Source organism: Gopherus flavomarginatus, chromosome 15 (genome assembly GCF_025201925.1).
Source record: "Gopherus flavomarginatus isolate rGopFla2 chromosome 15, rGopFla2.mat.asm, whole genome shotgun sequence".
In the NCBI taxonomy this organism is placed as follows: Eukaryota; Metazoa; Chordata; order Testudines; family Testudinidae; genus Gopherus; species Gopherus flavomarginatus.
In genome coordinates this window covers 11,556,805-11,574,686 of record NC_066631.1, presented here as the reverse complement: position 1 = coordinate 11,574,686, position 17,882 = coordinate 11,556,805, and the positions used below count along the sequence as shown (strand labels likewise).

The window sequence follows — 17,882 nt, the reverse complement described above, 5'->3', positions numbered from 1 at the left end:
GCCTGAGACACAGCATCTAATATGCCTGCTCTAGCATAGCCTATAGCTTAGTCTTTTTAGTGTTAGTTCTTAGTGATAGTTTAGCTTGGTTGTTTACCCAATTGTATTTGTTTATTTTGATAATTCTTGCATGCTTTGGGGGTTTTCTTTGAAACAGATTCCTTCCAGATGAGATGCTAGCTTCAGGGTTGTGGTATTCTGGGATCCTCAGGCTTCAAATGCTGCCTCTTCTGCAGGGAGTGCATCCCAATTAGCAACGGTCATTCTCTTTGTCTGGTTGGCTATTTTGGCTGGTATTTGGATGTGTCTCAGTGTAAGATCTGCATATCTTTTTTAAAGCACATGCAGAAGAATCAGGGATATTAAATTTAGTCTGCTCGTGCTAGAGCAAGACCTGAGATCAGGCTCAGAGAACCTCCTTGTAGATTAGCATTCAAGTGCCCTTGTACCCTGTTGACCTCTCTATCCTGGTCACCAAGAGCTTTGGGGAATAAGATCACAGACGGTACCAATAAGACTCAAAGGAATAGGGGTTCCGGATTTTCTACCAGAGATGATTATTCAAAGAAATCTTTTGCCTCACAGAATAACCATTTTGGAGACACAAGGTTTTGAGGCTCTAGGTTGTTCTGGTACTGGGAGTTCATTGAAGACTTTGACTTCTTAGAGCTACAGTAGCAAGCATACTTCAGTACCAAAATCTCCCTTGGTACTGACTAGATATGACCTCCAGCGGAGATTCTAAACCTTCTGCTTTGAAGAAGGCTCCTTCTTACCACCTTCTGTACCCAAACCAATATATTAGGCTACTACACTGGTGTACCAGAAGATGGCAGCTTCTTCAGTACTGACGTCCAGTAGACATGCACCATCTAAGCATTCAGCATCCATGGTACTGGCGCTATCTCGACCACCACTGTTGTGTTTGGTACCAACACTGATCATTTCAGAGCCCCATCCAACCTCAGTTCAGACACACCTGGTACTCCAAATATTTCAGAGATCTGTTGTGTTTTGGAAGAGCTGGGGTCTCCATTACTAGCCAATATCAAGTGTTTGGTTCTAGGATCTTCTGGGACGCTTGGGACCATATCTTTCCCTGGTACCAACCAGCTCTCTGGCGCCTGCTACACCACACGGACAGCTGTCCCATGTTCATTATTTACTCCATCTTTGGACTGTGTTGTATATTTTGTTGATTGTCAGACTTCTGTCCAGTGATCTCCTATCGACCATGAAAGGGACTACTCACCTGTAACCTACACTGAAAGGAAGATTTAAAAGGAGAAACAATCTTGAGCCCTGCTTCACTGGTATGACCAATAGTGGATCCCTGCTTATGCATCCTGTGGGTCCCCTCAGTGGCTTTTTTGAGATCTGTGTGTGTCTATCACCAGCAGTTCTCGAGAGCTCCTAGGTAGTTTCTCCCATGGGGTGCACATATACTTGGCTGATCCTCCACTTCCTCATCAACAGCTGGAGCCTGAGGAGGAAACTGTCGAGGAGCAAGAGGCCAGAGCAGACCAGTTGACGCCTCAGACAAATAGATTATCATTATCGCCAGATCAAGGTGTAATGCCTCCACCACCTTCTTTGACTGACAATTTCAAGTGGTTTCAGAAACTTTTGAAATGCCTTGCTGTTTTGCTCCAGATTCCTTTAGAGGAGGTCCAAGAGTAGCAACATAAACTTCTGAGTATCCTTTACACCACATCTTCTGAATGAGCGCTGTTACCAGTGAATGAGGTTCTATTGGAAACTGAAAAAAGTATGTCATAGACCTCAGTGATGGTGTCACCAGCTTGTAAACATGCTGACAAAAATAAATTGTTCCAGCAAAAATCTCTGAATTTTTATTTTCCCATCCTTCATCAAATTCTTCTGTTGTGGAGGCAGTCAGAGTATTGACAACACCATACAAAGTCTACACCTTATGATATAGTGAGTAGTTTAAGGCCATTGCTAGAACCTTGTGGATGACCTCCCTACATGCAGCTGAGACTCTGGCTTATTCCATGTCTACCACTGTCATCAGGCATTGAGTGTCTTGGCTGCAACTGTCCAGTTTCCCTACAGTGGTTCAGAATAGCACAGAAGACCTCCCTTTTGGTAGACATAATTTATTTTCAAAGTCCATAGACACATTTCTCCATACTTTGAAAAATTTGTGGGCCACATTCAGGTCCCTTGGTATATGTATACCTGCGAACAAAAGAAAATTTAGCAGATCTCCAGCAATGCAGAGATCTTATACGATTCAGTCTTCTATTACTGTAGGCAAACTGAATCATCTAAAAAGAGACGGAGGTATCAGAAGACGAAACCTCCTACTGCGACTACACACTACCAACTAGCCTTATCTTCATTCAGCTGTCAATTTTAATAGCTTTGGTCGAGGACTCAGAATATTCCCACCTCAGAAATCTTCAGCTACTCATCCTACCCACCTCCCTGTCTTTACGGACCATTTCTCCCATTTTCCAACAGATGAGTCTTTGGAGGTCATAACACTGGGCTGCTCAATCTGTTTTACCTTCATTCCCTGCCCCCCCCCCAAGCAGGCCAAGTCTCTCTTCCGGGATTTATCTCACAAACACTTGCTGAGACAGGAAATGATATCTCTTCTATACTTAGTGTAGCCATAGAAACAGTTGTAGCCCTGCGTAAGGGGAATGGATTGTTGTCAAGTTCACCTCTTCCACGCCACCGTCATTTTTTCCTTCGTACTAGACACCTTTAGGCCACTCAGCGTCATCTCCTCCCTAGGCTGTAAACTGACAAACCTTTAAGTCTCTGCAATAAAAGGGCTTTAGAGAATTAACATGGTACGCTTTAGGGTTGAGGTAGGGAATGCTATGAGATAGTTAACAGCTCCCAGGCGCTCTTGAACCGTGAATGGCCCTTCCCATGACGCTTCCATCTTATGGGCCTGTTGCGCCTTCAAGACTGTAACCTAGTCCCCTACTTGGAAGGAATGCTCTCTGGTATGTTTGTCATACTAGGCCTTTTGCTCTTCCTGAGCATCCTTTAGGTTTTCTTTAGCAATGGCTAATGAGTGTCGGAGGGTGCTTTGTAGGTTGTTTACAACGTCTAGAATGTTAGTTCTTGGAGAAGGCTTAAACCCCTCCCATTGCTGCTTCACCAACTGTAATGACCCCTTAACCTCGTGGCCATACACAAGTTTGAATGGTGAAAACCCTAAACTGGGATGTGGTACAGCCCTGTAGGCAAAAAGCAGCTGCTGCAACACTGGGTCCCAATCATTGGAGTGTTCATTTATGAATTTACGTATCATGGCCCCCAAAGTTCCATTAAACCTCTCCACCAGGCCATTGGTTTGATGGTGGTAAGGGGTGGCAACCAAGTGATTCACCCTATGAGCTTCCCACAGATTTTTCATGGTCCCTGCCAGGAAATTAGTTCCCCAATCTGTAAGGATGTTGGAGGACCAACCTACCCTGGCAAAAATGTCTGCTGAGGTCTGGCACACAGTTTTAGCTCTGGTGTTGCTTAGAGTTACTGCTTCCGGCCATCGGGTAGCAAAGTCCATGAAAGTCAGTATGTACTGCTTTCCTCTGGGGGTCTTTTTTGGGAAAGGACCCAGAATATCCACAGCTACTCGCTGAAATGGGACCTCAATTATGGGGAGTGGCTGGAGAGGGGCTATGGCCTGGTCTTGGGGCTTCCCCACCTGTTGGCATACCTCACAAGACCGGACATAATTAGCAACGTCCTTGCCCATTCCTTCCCAGTGGAAGGACTTCCCCAAATGGTCTTTGGTTCTATTCACCCCAGAATGGCCACTTGGATGATCATGAGCTAAACTCAGGAGCTTTACCCGGTACTTAGTTGGAACTACCAACTGTCTTTGAAGACGCCAGTCTTCCTGGTGTCCACCAGAAAGAGTCTCCTTGTATAAAAGTCCTTGTTCTACAACAAACTGGGATCGGTTAGAAGAGCTGAGAGGTGGTTGGGTGCTCCGTGCCACCACCCAAGCTTTCTGAAGGCTGTCATCAGCTTCCTGCTCAGACTGGAACTGGTCCCTTGAGGCCAGAGACGACAGTTCCTCCTTAGACTGTGGACTTGGGCTTGGTCCCTCTGGAAGAGATGTAGGTGATGGGGTTGTTTTCGTTGATAGTGCACCAGTGGAAAGCGGTTCACCATGTGATATTTCAGGCTCTGGCTGAGCCTCTTGGGTATGGTTGTCTGCTGCTTCAGCCAGTTCAGGCCCGCTGGTGCCCTCTGGCGCTGAAGTTGTAGATGGGTTTGCATGCACTGGAGTCAGTGTTGGCAACGGTTCTGGTGCTGGTTGCTTTTCCAGTTCTGGTTCTGGGACGGATGCACTATGGCTGTTGCAGTCGTTGGCAGGGGATCCGGTTCTACCACCTCTGTCTGGGTCTCTGGTAACACAGACGGGGCCCTTGTGGATGGCTCAGGAACAGGGATGGGTGTGGAAGCTTGTTTGGCCTGGCTGCGTGTGACCATTCCCACCCTCTTGGCCAGCTTCACATGGTTGGCCAAGTCTTTCCCCAGTAACATGGGGATGGGATAATTGTCATAGACTGCAAAAGTCCGCATTCCTGACCAGCCTTTGTACTGGACCGGCAATTCAGCTGTAGACAAGCTTATAGATTTTGACATGAATGGGTGAATTGTCGCTTGGGCTTCTGGGTTGATGAATTTGGGGTCCACTAAGGATTGGTGGATAGCTGACACTTGTGCCCCTGTGTCTCTCCACGCGATAACCTTCTTTCCGCCTACTCAAGTTTTCCCTTCTCTCCGAGGCTATTTGAGAGGCATCTGGGCCTGGGGATCTTAGGTGTGATTGCGGTGTAATGAACTGTAATCGGTTGGGGTTCTTGGGGCAGTGGACCTTTACATGTCCCAGTTCATTACATTTAAAACATCGCCCGGCTGAGTGGTCACTAGGTCAAGGTGGGTTGCTGGAGACTGGTGAGGTGGGAAAATAGGGTGTCTGGGGCTTTCCTTGGGTTGTAGGTGGGGTCTTGGGTTGCCCCCGGTGATAGGGTTTATTTTCGGTTTGCCCCCTCTGATATTCGCTCCCCTTGCTAGTAGTTTTTTTCTTTTCCACCACTTCCACCCATCTGGCTCCAATCTCCCCCGCCTTGGTTACAGTTTTGGGCTTCCCATCTAGGATGTACCTTTCTATTTCCTCAGGAACACCTTCTAAGAACTGCTCCATTTGCATTAGGAAGGACAGCACTTCCAGAGATTTAGCACTTGCTCCTGATATCCAGGCATCCCAATTCTTTCCAATGTGGTAGGCGTGTCGGGTAAATGACACATCTGGTTTCCACCTTAGGGCTCTGAACCGCCGATGGGCATGCTCACGTGTTAGCCCCGTTCTGATTCTGGCCTTGGTTTGAAAAAGATTATAATCGTTCATGTGTTCCTTAGGCATTTCAGCCACCACCTCTGCTAAGGGTCCACTGAGCTGTGGCCTCAGTTCTATCATGTACTGGTCTGCAGAGATGCTGTACCCAAGGCAGGTGCTTTCAAAATTTTCTAAGAAGGCCTCAGTATCATCACCTGCCTTGTAGATGGGGAATTTTCTGGGATGGGCAACAGTACCCGGAGAAGGGTTGTTAGGGTTGGCTGGTACGTCCGGCTTAGCCCTTGCTAATTCCAGGGCCTGCTGGTGGGCCTCCCTCTGGATCTCCATCTCTTTTTGTTTCATCTCCATAGATCTCTGGTGGTCAGCCTCTTTGGCTTTCTCTTTTCTCTCTCTCTCTTTTTGTTTCATCTCCATCTCTTTTTGTTTCATCTCTATCTCTTTTTTTCTCTCCTCCATAGCTCTTTTGTGGGCAGCCTCTTCTCTGGCTATTTCTAATTGTTTTATTTCCATCTGTCTCTTATGTTCGTTGTTTTTCTTTGTTGCTTCTAGCCTAGCCAGCTCTAGTTTGTTAGTTGCTCCACTGGTACTCATTTTCCTGCTTTCTTGTGCTGGCCACACCCCTCTGCAGCTCACTGAAACTGGGATGCACTCAGCTCAGGGCTGCTTGGTTAACAGAGACTTTCTAACTAGCTATACCTGAGAGGTAAAAAGAGAGAGAACAATTCAGCTTGTAAATTCCTTTTGCTGGCTGCTTGCTCACAGTTTGAAGCTTCCTCTTAAGAAAGACCCTTGTTAAAAAACTTAACGCTTCTGCCTTCAGGCTGCTTTCTAAGCATCTAGAAAGGAGAGAAAAAAAAATCCTATTGGCTTTTGGTTCCTAAAAATATCTCACCGCTGCTCACCATGTCAAGGTTTCTTCCCCACTCTGAACTTTAGGGTACAAATGTGGGGACCTGCATGGATTCTTCTAAGCTTATTTACTATCTTAGATCTGGTAACTCTGCCACCATCCAGAAATTTTAGTGTCTGGAGCACTTCCTCTCCCCTCAAAACCCTCTTGAGGGCCTTGACTAATTCCCTAGTGAACACAGATCCAAACCCCTTGGATCTTAAAACAAGGAGAAATAAACCATCCCCCCTCCTTTCCCCCACCAATCCCTGGTGAGTCCAGATCCAACCCCCTTGGATCTTAAAACAAGGAGAAATCAATCAGGTTCTTAAAAAGAAAGCTTTTAATTAAAGAAGAAAGGTAAAAATCATCTCTCTGTAAAATCAGGATGGAAAATACTTTACAGGGTAATAAAATTCATATAGCCCAGAGGAACCCCCTCTAGCCTTAGGTTCAAAGTTACAGCAAGCAGAGGTAAAATCCTCTCAGCAAAAAAAAAAGGACATTTACAGGTTGAGAAAACAAAAATAAGACTAATCCGCCTTGCCTGGCTATTACTTAAAATTTTGAAACCTGAGAGACTGATTAAGAAAGATTTGGAGAGCCTGGATTAACGTCTGGTCCCTCTTAGTCCCAAGAGTGAACCACTCCCAAAACAAAGTGCACAAAGAGAGACTTCCCTCCACCAAGATTTGAAAGTATCTTGTCCCCTTATTGGTCCTCTGGTCAGGTGTCAGCCAGGTTCACTGAGCTTCTTAACCCTTCACAGGTAAAAGAGGCATTAACCCTTAACTATCTGTTTATAACAATTGTATTTCACGTATTTTCTGGCCCTCCAAAAAGAATGGGGAATGGAGACAGATACTAGCTCCCAGATGCCTAAATGCTTTTGTAAAATTACAGAAATTCAGGATGGTGACTCTCGCAGCTGCTATTCCATCTTTAGATTCCAGGGACTGGTTTGCAGCCTTCAGAACACATTTTCACATCACAATTCAACCTTCTCATGAGAGATTTTTGTTTTACAATTGGTCAGGATCGCTTCTAATATCAAGTGCTTCCCTTTCGCCTCTCCTCTACCTCAGTAGTATTCTCAAAGGTCATGGCAGTGGTAGCAACTTAGCTTTGGCAGATGGAAATACTCATCTTCCTCTGCCTCGACAATTGACTGCTTGTAAAGACAGCTATGACTCTCTTTCACAGTTTAGGTCTTCAACAGAGCATCAGAAAGTCTATTTTGAGCCCAGTTAATCAGAGATCCTTGATAGGAGCTTTCCTGAATGCTGTTAACAGCCAGGGCATACCTTCCTGCAGGTAGGTTCATGATACTAATAAACCTAATTTCAGAGATTCAAATAAATGCCTACAGCTACTGGTTCTTATGGTAGCATATACTTTTGTAACCCCAGATGCCAGGTTACATCTTCACTGCTTTCAGGGATGGCTCAAAACAGTTTATACTTTGAACAAATAGTCTGGATAGGATGGTGTCTGTTCCTCATTGGGTTCTGGACTCATTTAATTGATGGAAAGACCTGTGCCAACTATATACAATAGTTCGTTTCAACCAATCTCCTCCAACAGTCACCATAACTTAAGATGTGTCTCTCGTATGGTGGGGAGCTCACCTAGGTGTGCAGAGAGCCAATGGTTTGTTCAAAGGTCTTAACTTCACATTAGGTTCCTGAAATTAGGAGCAGTCAGGAATGCCTTTGTCTGTTTCGTTCCCCTCATCATGGATCAACATGCAAAAGCCACTACTGACAACATAGCCTGCATGTTTTACATAAGTTGTCAAGGGGGCAAGATTCACGTTCTTCTGTGTCGAAGCAATAAGGCTGTGGAAATGCTGTATAGCCAACCATCTTCTCATTTCAGCCTCTTACTTTCAGGCATTCAAAACATTCAAAACAGTGGCTGACAATCTGAGTAGGCACTTCTCCCAAGATTACAAATGGGAATTCCCTCTTGGCTTTTCAGACGCACATTTTTCTAAGCTGGGGATTTCCAACCGAAAGTGGAAGGAAATTGTGTTCAAGAGGGGGTCTGGCCCATCAGTTCCTAGGGGACACATTTCTCATTCCTTGGATGAAGGGTCTTTTCTGTGCATATCCACTCACACCTCTACTTTTGAAGGTGCTAAACAAAATCAAACAGAACAAAAGTCATTCTTACTGCACCAATGTGGTTGAGACGAATCTCACTTGATTTGTGTCACTACCTGTCCATTGTTACTCTTCCCCAACTGTTGTTCATGTGTTATCTCAGATCTCCAGTGAGTTTCTCCATCCCAATCTGGACATCTTTTGACTCAGCTTGGCTCTTCCATGGTTCAACCAAGGTTCAACAAGTCCTATTAAACTGCAGAAAGGTTTCTACCAGAACTATTTATCTTCACTAAAAGAGGTTTCATCACTAGTGCATTCAGTGACAGCTTTCATAAATTCGTTCTCCTCTTCTTGCTGTTCTAGATTATCTTTAGGAATTAAGAAAGTCATGTCTTTCTATGAGTTCTTAAAGTTCTTTTAGCAATGCTCACAGCCTTCCATTAATCTGTGGAGGGATCCACCATATTTGCCTACCTGACAATGGTAGGGTTCATTAAAGGGTTGATTAATCTATTCTTATAAATAAGAAATCCACTCCCATATGGGATTTTAACTTAGTCCTTCATTGCCTCATGTAACTTTGATTTGATCCACCAGCTAATTGTTTTCTGGTACACTTATTTATGAAAAAGGCATTTTTGGGAGCCATAACTTCTGCCCACAGGGTCAAAAAACTGGGGGCATTAGTGTCAGAACTCTCCCCTTAACAGTTTTCTTTTAAGGAAAAGGTTTTCTTATGACCACATCCTGAATTTTTACCAAAAATATCCTCCCATTTTCACATCAACCAGGTTATTACGCTTTCCTGTGCCTGCCTTCCCCCCCAACCACCAAAAAAAAAAAAAAATAAAGAAGTGCCACTAGTCTAGAGGAGAATCTACTCTGTACTTTAGAAGGGCGTTAGCTTTCTAAGTTGACAGAAACAGTCTGTTGAGAAGGTCTCAAAGACTGTTAATTTTGTTTGCGGAGAGATCAAAAGGGCCTACAGTTTACACTCGGACTTTCAAAATGGATTTATGGCTGTATTCTCACTTGCTACAAGGCCGCTAATGCTGAGTCACCTTTAAGAGTGACAGCCCATTCTGCTAGATCCCAGTCTGCCTCCATGACATTATTGAAAGATGTACTAGTGACTGAAATTTGTGAAGCTGGACTTTGTACGTCTGTTCACACTTTCTCAAAACTCTCTACCCTTCTGTGTGCTTCTAGGTCTGATGCTGCTGTTGTCATGGCAGTTCAATCATCTGTCTTAGAGCCAGCTGCAAAGCTCACTTCTCTCTGTGGGTAGTGACCAGAAACCACCTGACATTACTCCAAGAAGTGCAGTAGTTGGAGTTCTTTTGAGATGTGTCCCCCTATGGGTGCTCCACTACTGGCCTTCCATCCCCTTTGCTTTGAAGTCTTGTCTGTGGGATGTTTCAGTGGAGAAGAAACTGAGCTGAGGGTGGTTTACCCACTCTGCTCTATATATCCTTGGTATGGGGCACAAGGAGGTGTGACGCGCATGTGCAGGCCAGGCCTAACAAAGTTACCAAAAATCTCTGATCAAAGGTGCATAAGGAGCATGCATACCTGAAGTGGAGCACCCATAGGGGGACACATCTTCAAGTCCAGTTACTGCACAAGGTGAGTACCCTCTCCTTCTGTGCTGCAATTGTTCGTTTGATCTCTGTACTGAGGTAAATAAAATAGTTAATTTTTTTCTTACATCTTTGTTTTAGGGGTTGTCTAGACTAAAATTAACCGATTATAGAGTGTCAGGTTTTAGCTTATGCAAGTTTTAGCTAAATTAATGGGCAATTAGTAGACTCCAGTTATAATAGGAGCAAAAATTCTAGTTTAAACAAACATTTAGAGTTGGATTTTTCTCTGCCTCTGCCTGGAACTAGATACTCAAATCAATTTTTGCAAGATCAAATATGGTTTATTGCATATCTCTAGAAGATGATCCAGCTAGTAGAAGAAAGCTTCTATCTCAGGCCTTGGCTACACTCACACTTTACAGCGCTGGAACTGGGGTGTGAAAAAACACCCTCCTGAGCGCTGCAAGATACAGTGCTGTAAAGCGTCAGTGTAATCAGGGCAGCAGCGCTGGGAGCGCGGCTCCCAGCGCTGCACGCTACACCCGTAAGGGATGTGGTTTACATGCAGCGCTGGGAGAGCTCTCTCCCAGCGCTGCCGCTCTGACTACACTCACACTTCAAAGCGCTGCCGCGGCAGCGCTCCCGCAGCGCTGCCGGGGCAGCGCTTTGAAATTCCAGATGTAGCCATACCCTCAGAGTTAAACAATATGTTGGCTGCAAAGACTACATGTTTCTTTGTTTCTGTTTTAAAAGAACTTAGTGGAACATCCTTAATTCGAGTGTAACTGACTTTCTTTATTAGCCATCTTTAAAAACTGAAATTTTTATAGCACTTAATTCTGTCTGACTTTGATTTTTTTAAGTAGTGGTATCTCCGCCTCGTCCTACCAAGCAAAGTTGGATTCCAACTGTTTGCGTGAGAAACTGTTTTCACATCCCTACAAAGAAAGTGTTAGTTTTTACTTGAAACTCTTAATTACCCCATGGTATCATTTAAGATTTTTTTGATTTTAACTTCTCTTTTTTTACTGAAAAACTACTCCCTATTCTATTCAAATTTAAAATATAATCTTCCTGCTCTTTAATCTACTTTTCTGTTTCAAGAAAATATTAATAGCTTTTAAATTTCCGTGCCTGGGCTTGCCTGTCCTCATAGACAAACTTCAAGTTCACTTTCTCCCACATGCACCTCTTGCAGTACTCCAAAGATGGTCTGTGATTTAAAAGTCCCATGTGCCTTAATCTTTTGCTGATATTGATGTCAGTCAAGTACACTTGATGTAGTTAGAGAGTAGATTTAGTTTATTCCTACTAAATTGGGAATACTGCAGAGTTCCAAAGCTTTTTCATATCCTTCATGAAGTGTGTGCAAGTGGTGTTGGGGTCTTATTGTTAATTATTTTTCTGTATTTAGGTATGTAGAAAAACATTAAAGAGTGACTGGGGGTACTTGTAGTGATTTTTTTAAAGAGATTAATTACATAAATTGTTTGCCGAAGATAACTTATGGATTGTTTGAGAAATAATTCTAGAGTTCTGTCCAGAGTTAATTCTTCAGGTGGCTGGGATGGTTTGTGCTGGTCCTGTTATCTTTATTTTAAAACAGTTACATACTTCCTTGCTATTATCCTTGGGTTTGTTCAGCTTTCAATGAAAACAAAACCATGGATTGTTTCTCTGGGTTTGTGTTACAGTTCTTATTATCTGGAAGGATTTCAAGCTGATTGAAAACAGATTAGAAAGAGAGTATAAATCATACATTTGGGGAGCTGTGGAAGCTAAACTTTGACACAGACAAAAGCGGCTCTCAATCTGTTTTTGAGGAAACCCTGGTATTTCATGAGATGATTTGCTACCTCATATGTAAGGTTAAGATTTTGTCCTGGTTATTTTTAGTAAAAGTCGCAGACCACTCATGGGCAATGAACAAAAATTCACAGAAGCCTGTGGCTTGTCTGACTGCCACTAAAAATAAGGGTTTGGGAGGATGGAAGGGGGAGAATGACTGCAGGATGGGGGCACTAACAGCTCTGTGGCCCACGCTGCCCCTAGTGGCGGCTCGGACCTTCATCTCTGTTGCCCCAGGACACAGCTGAAGCAGAAAATGTCCATGACTTCTTTGAAAGTCATGGAATCCATTACTTCCATGACCTCCGTGACAAAATCTTGTCCTTACTCATAGGCCTTATTGGAGGAAGAGAACTTGTGAAGGGGACTGTTATAACAGGGCTGCTTGTTTAGCCATACTTTGATAACACTATCCTTTTAATTATAAAAGGTACATCTGTGTAGTCCCTGTAATTCTGTAACAATAAATACAGTATGTTGACCTGGTTATTCGGATGTTAACTGTGTGGCTTGTGTTGGGTTAGAAATTGAAATTTTTCCTATGTGAATGTTAGGTTAGTTTAATAGCAGGCTGTTGGAAAAACAAGCAGGAAAAAGTACAATAGCTTGACCTAGCCAGCCAGTCACCAAAGCTTAAGGGACAATGCAAGAGCCATTTGCTTTGATATTCTAACTGTGATGCTCTGCTGAGCTCACCTGACTAGTTTGTCAAGGGGGGTGTGTGTGTTCCAACCTTGGGAACAGCACGACAAAGGCCCTGACTGGATTTAAGAGGACATACTCCCTAAATCTGGGAAAGACAATTAAGGGAAACAGATGGACACCGAGACCCCAGAGGTTAGAGTAACTGGGAGTGTGAGGAACTTCATAGGCTTCCCTCCAGAGGGTGGTAAGCTTTTAGTTAAGAGATGATGGCATTGCTGTCTGCCTCAGATATCTACAGGGCAATGGACTATACTCAGACATAAACCCCAAATACATCACCAAGCTTATCCATTTCATCCTCCCCCATAACAGTTCTACATTCAACAATAAACACTTTGCCCAAATCATGGGAGAAGCCATGGACACTAGGATGGCTCCCTAATATGCCAGCCTCTTTATGGGCCACATGGAGGAAGAATTTCTGGACAAATGCACTACGACGCCAGTGATATACCTGAGATACATCAATGATATATTTTCATCCTCTGGACATATGACCTAAACTCAGTTTCAGATTTTCATCACAACTTCAACAACCACCACTCGTCAGTCAAATTGTTTCTAAACACTTTGTGGCAGGAAATTGTACCAGTTGATGCTGATACAGATAAGATTCAGCAATGGAACCTTACAGGCAAGTATTCTTGAGAAATTCATAGATCACCACGTTTACCTTCAGAGATCCAGTAACCACCCCTAATACACCAAGAAGTCTATCTACAGTTGAGCACTGAGATACCACAGAATATACTCTGAGTAAAGTCTGGAATATATGCCTTAACACATTTAAAATCGCCTTCACCAAACAAGGATGCTCCACCAAAGAAGTAGATTGCATTATGGAATAGGGCACTCAAAATACCTCTGTAGAGCCTGCTTCAATCCCGAGTGGCAGATGGGTGGGGTGAAATACTCTGACTGTACCACTTCTAGTTTTCACTTACTGCCCACTCTGGAACCCATGTGGAGTATCATAAAACAGTTAGAATCCAGACTTGATGGGATCCACATACTGAAAAATCTTTTTTTGGCCTTCAAACACTCCCCCAACCATGCCAAGCTCATCAGAAGCAAGCTCCCCAAAGATCAGAACCCACCAGATCCTGCCATAACAATTGCAAAACCTGCAGACATACCACCACAGCTATGATGATCAGTATCTCCTCCCTGCCCCCCCACAACTCACCTTTCAAAATCCATGGGATTTACACATGTCCATCACAATATGTGGTATACCTCATCCAGTGCATAAATGCCCCAATAACTATGTGAGTTAAACCAGACAATCACTACACTCTCGAAGGAACTCACACAAAAAATAAGGCTAAAACATCAACTCACCCATGGCCGAATACTTTTCATAAAATGATCACTCCATATTTGATCTTTGTTTTCATCCTCAAAGGAAAGCTGCACTACACCTTCAAAAGATGAGCCTCAGAGCTTAAATTCATAACTGCTAGACACTACAAATCATGGTCTTAATAAAGACACTAGATTTATGGCTTATTAAAACAATCTATAACCCCTGAAAGCCCCCCACACTTCCTTTTTTCGGTGTCCTCTGACTGCAGAAGTGTTAACAGGCCAATTCACTTTGAATGATCTCTTGGAATATGATTACTTAAAATGCTTACACTAAACAATCAGTTCCACCTGGTATTTAGTTGTGACACACTCAGTACCTTTCCCAGACCTGAAGAAGAGCTCTGTGTAGCTCAAAAGCCTGTCCCTTTCACAAACAAAAAAACTACTACATCCACCTTTTCTGTCTTTAGTCAAGATAGATATGAGTGTAGACTGTTATGAAATCCTCTCTGATGTTTATGCTTTGTTCCAGCTGTTAAGATTAAATTGTATGTTGATTTAAGAAGGCTGCCTGGTCTCTATTCACCAACGATCACAGAGTCCCAAAGGTAAGAACTGCAAGTACCGAATGCAGTTGGACCTGTTGGGTAAGCATGGTTGGCAGCAGGGTAGTGTAGCTGACGGCCTGATGTAAGAATGTGGGAGAACTGCAGTTCCATCCTGGGAAATATAAAGGCCTATCACTTGGTGGAGTGCACTAATAAAAACCAGGGAGGGCTCAGAGGTGCAGCCTGCCTTGTAACTGAGACAGTCACATCATACTCCCACCTTCCCAGGAAAAGAGACTGAAACTCTGTGGTTTCTGTGTGAGGTAGCTTATATTGAACAAATAGCATCTGCAGTCTCTTTAGATTGCTGCAGCAACTGGAGTAAACATTTCAAACTGTTCCAAGTTCCAGCTAATTTCTTAATTTAATTTGATATCAATAGCAAATAGACAGCTGTTAGTCTGATGAGTAGATTTTGTAGTGGCCTTGTTTCTGAAATGCTAACAAATCTGGAGGAGTGTTGAAACATCTTGCTTGATGAAAGGCCAGCTTGTTCTGAGCCAGCCAGAAAAAACATGATCCACCAAGGTCACGTGTAATATGTTTAGCCCCTGTGGTCAATTTTTCAGATAGGATGGAGTTTTTGAACTCTCTAGCCTTGGAGCTGTGCAAGATATCTTTGTAGTATGAGACAGTTCTGAAACTGCTGATTTGATTCAGTAAATGTGTCTGAAGATTTTTTTTTTTTTAACATGCCTTCCCTTTTCCCTTCAGTGCCCTGATAGCAAAAGCTAAACTTTTGGGAACTGTTTTTTAGACAGAAGATGGTTTGTCTTTGGGATTATTAGTAGACGAAGTCCCAAGTTAGCATGTTGCTTGAGGTTTTGGTTAGATTTTAGTTTTACAGTTTAAGGTGACCTTCAAAGGTTTTTTATTGTTTTCTAATAGCCCTCAAATGCTATTGTACGTTAAGTTCACCTAAGAGGTAAAAAAAATACTTATTCTGTCTTCCTCAAAAGGTAGGCTTTTGGACACTGCACACACTTAGACTTCAGAGCTCATGTAACTTGGTGACATCTGAAGTGTGAGCTGGTCCTTATCTGAGGCTTTTTTCCCTTGCTTAAAACTAGGCTGAAAAGCTGTAATATACAAGATGTTGGTTGTACCAAAATTACCCTGGCTTAACTTCAGTCTGTTTTTATCCCAATTTAATTACACCAGTGCAAATCCACGTGTAGACAAATTGAAGTAAGAGTGAATGTAACTTATTTTGATTTAACTTAAGTTGATTCCTAATTGCCTTAAGTTAAATCAAAATAAGGCTGGGTCCATGGGAGGAGTACTTTGCCAATTTACCTATATCAGTATGCTGGCAAAGTGTTCACAGTATGGATGGAACTTGTGCAGGCAAAGCTGCTTTTGCCAGAATAACTTGTTCTTGTGCTGACCTTCCATCAATGAAATAAACTGTGCTGGCAAAAGTTCATTTTGCTAGTACAGCTGTATATACACCGGTGGTGTTGGTCACATCGCACCTCATCACGCTTCTGACTGACATAGCTAAGCTGGCCAAAGAGTGTAGTGTAGACTTGATGGAAGTGTTTATTCACCTTTTTGCGCTAATTTAACTCAACTGGTTTAAAATAAAACCTCAAGTTAAACCCCTTTAGAGTTTAAACTTTCTCTTCTTCAGCTGAAGTACAACTACTTTTAAGAGTATAACCCAAGGCCCCATGCACTCAGCAGCAAATTGCGCCTAATTTCTGTGGCAGTTCGAACATTCTTTGTCAGATTCATTTAAATTAAAAACTGTAGACTTTTTAGTTAAAATATGAACATCGGTAGTACATTAGTACAATAGCCAGCCTCTGTTTTTATATTAAATATATATTTTATGCTGTTACCGTATTCTGCTTTGTTCGTAACTCATTGAAATGAAATGAAATGAGGTTCACTTGTCTTCAGTTACTGCTGCGCACTTATTGAAGACATCACTGCATTGCCTTACACTGAAATTTGAATGTTTTCTTCATTATCAGTAAAGGCTCAAAACAGTTTTTTGAAAGTGAAACGTTAAGTTCTGGAGCACAGTTCTGTACTGAAGAACGGATTCTGTAGAACAGCGGAAAGCCCAGTAATCACAGTTTAACCACATTAAAATAGATATACAGTAACTCCTTGCTTAATGTTGTAGTTATGTTCCTGAAAAATGCGACTTTAAGGAAAACAGTGTTAAGTGAATCCAATTTCCCCATAAGAATTAATGTAAATACGGAGGATTAGGTTCCAGGGAAATTTTTTTCACCAGACAAAAGATAATAGTGTGTGCGCACGTGCATGTGTGTGAGAGAGAGAGCAGCTCCAAGGCAGAGGGCAGGAGCAGCACACGGTAGTGGGGGAAGGGACAACTGCAACTGCTCGCTATGATAGCCTGCTGAGCAGCTGCTGCACAGGGCACTTAGGGGAACAGGGGGCTAATAGAGGGGCTGCCAGTCCAACCTGGTTCCATGCCTTCACCAGCTAGCTCCAATGGGCTGCTCTTTCTTCAAAAAGTGGACAAAGCAGGCAGCTGCCAGACAGTGTTATAAGGGAGCATTGCATAACTTTAAACGAGCATGTTCTCTAGTCTAATTGATCAGCAACATAACAAAAAAACAATGTTAACTGGGAGGACTTGAAGTGAGGAGGAGTTATAGATTTTGAGCCAGGCTCGTGCCATATTCAAGATGTACAGAGTAACAGATACCAGTAAACAAAGCAGTTAAAAAAACCACAAAACTGCTAAGAAATCAACATAGGAAATGTACTACTTCAGAGCCTAGGACTGTGGAGTAGGACTTTAATTTCTGCTTGGAGGTGATATTGTGTTGAGTGCTAGTGGAGTGAATTGTTTTTGATCTGTAACTGAATTGTCCTTTGTTCAGAGAAAGAAAGGAAGGAAAATCCCCAGGTCTTTATTTGTCTAAAACTCAGAAGCCCTGGTCAGCTTGTGTGGGGAAGACATGAAACTTATGTCCAGATTCACATTTATTTATATATATATTTATAATGTGAAGTATAAAAATGTATATTTCTTATGAGTTTTATCCTGCAGCTCTTAAATTATTGCAGTTTAACTCTTTCAATTGTGCTTTTTATTTTTGGATTGGGAACTTATTTCCCATTGATTGCATGTGCCCCAGGAGAATTAGTTCAAAGATGTATTCTCTTCAGTATCCATTGATTCCATTCTTCCTTCAGGAGCAGCTTGGTTATGTGTAATCATTTATGTAGTATTTGTTAGAGAGTAAAGAACTTGCACCTGGCATGTGACTGGTTTTAAAGTGGTGGCATGTCATTCTACACTGTTTGAGAGAGGTGATCCCCTTGATAACATGAATCAGATATTCTGATCCTTTCATGCAGTGGTTAGAAGTTAATCTTCTTTGTGCTTTCATTCCTGCATTATAGTGGGTGTTGAAAACAGAACATGAAATTTGGAACATTTCCAGCTGCTGTAATTCTTAAACATTGTTTAACATGTCATTTATTTGCTCT

At 42.7% G+C, this 17,882-nt stretch overlaps 1 protein-coding gene across 2 annotated transcripts in view; it reads left to right on the top strand.

Annotated features, from left to right (window-relative positions):
• Positions 1-17,882, top strand: part of SPPL3 (signal peptide peptidase like 3) — a 149,641-nt gene that overhangs the window by 51,278 nt on the left and 80,481 nt on the right. Inside the window, exon 2 of one of the 2 annotated variants that reach the window (XM_050923630.1) lies at positions 9,563-9,979. The exons of the other annotated variant lie outside the window; for it this stretch is intronic. The gene's annotated coding sequence lies outside the window, so the exon portion shown is untranslated. The remainder of the gene's footprint in view (positions 1-9,562; positions 9,980-17,882) is intronic. 2 annotated transcript variants of the gene reach the window in all.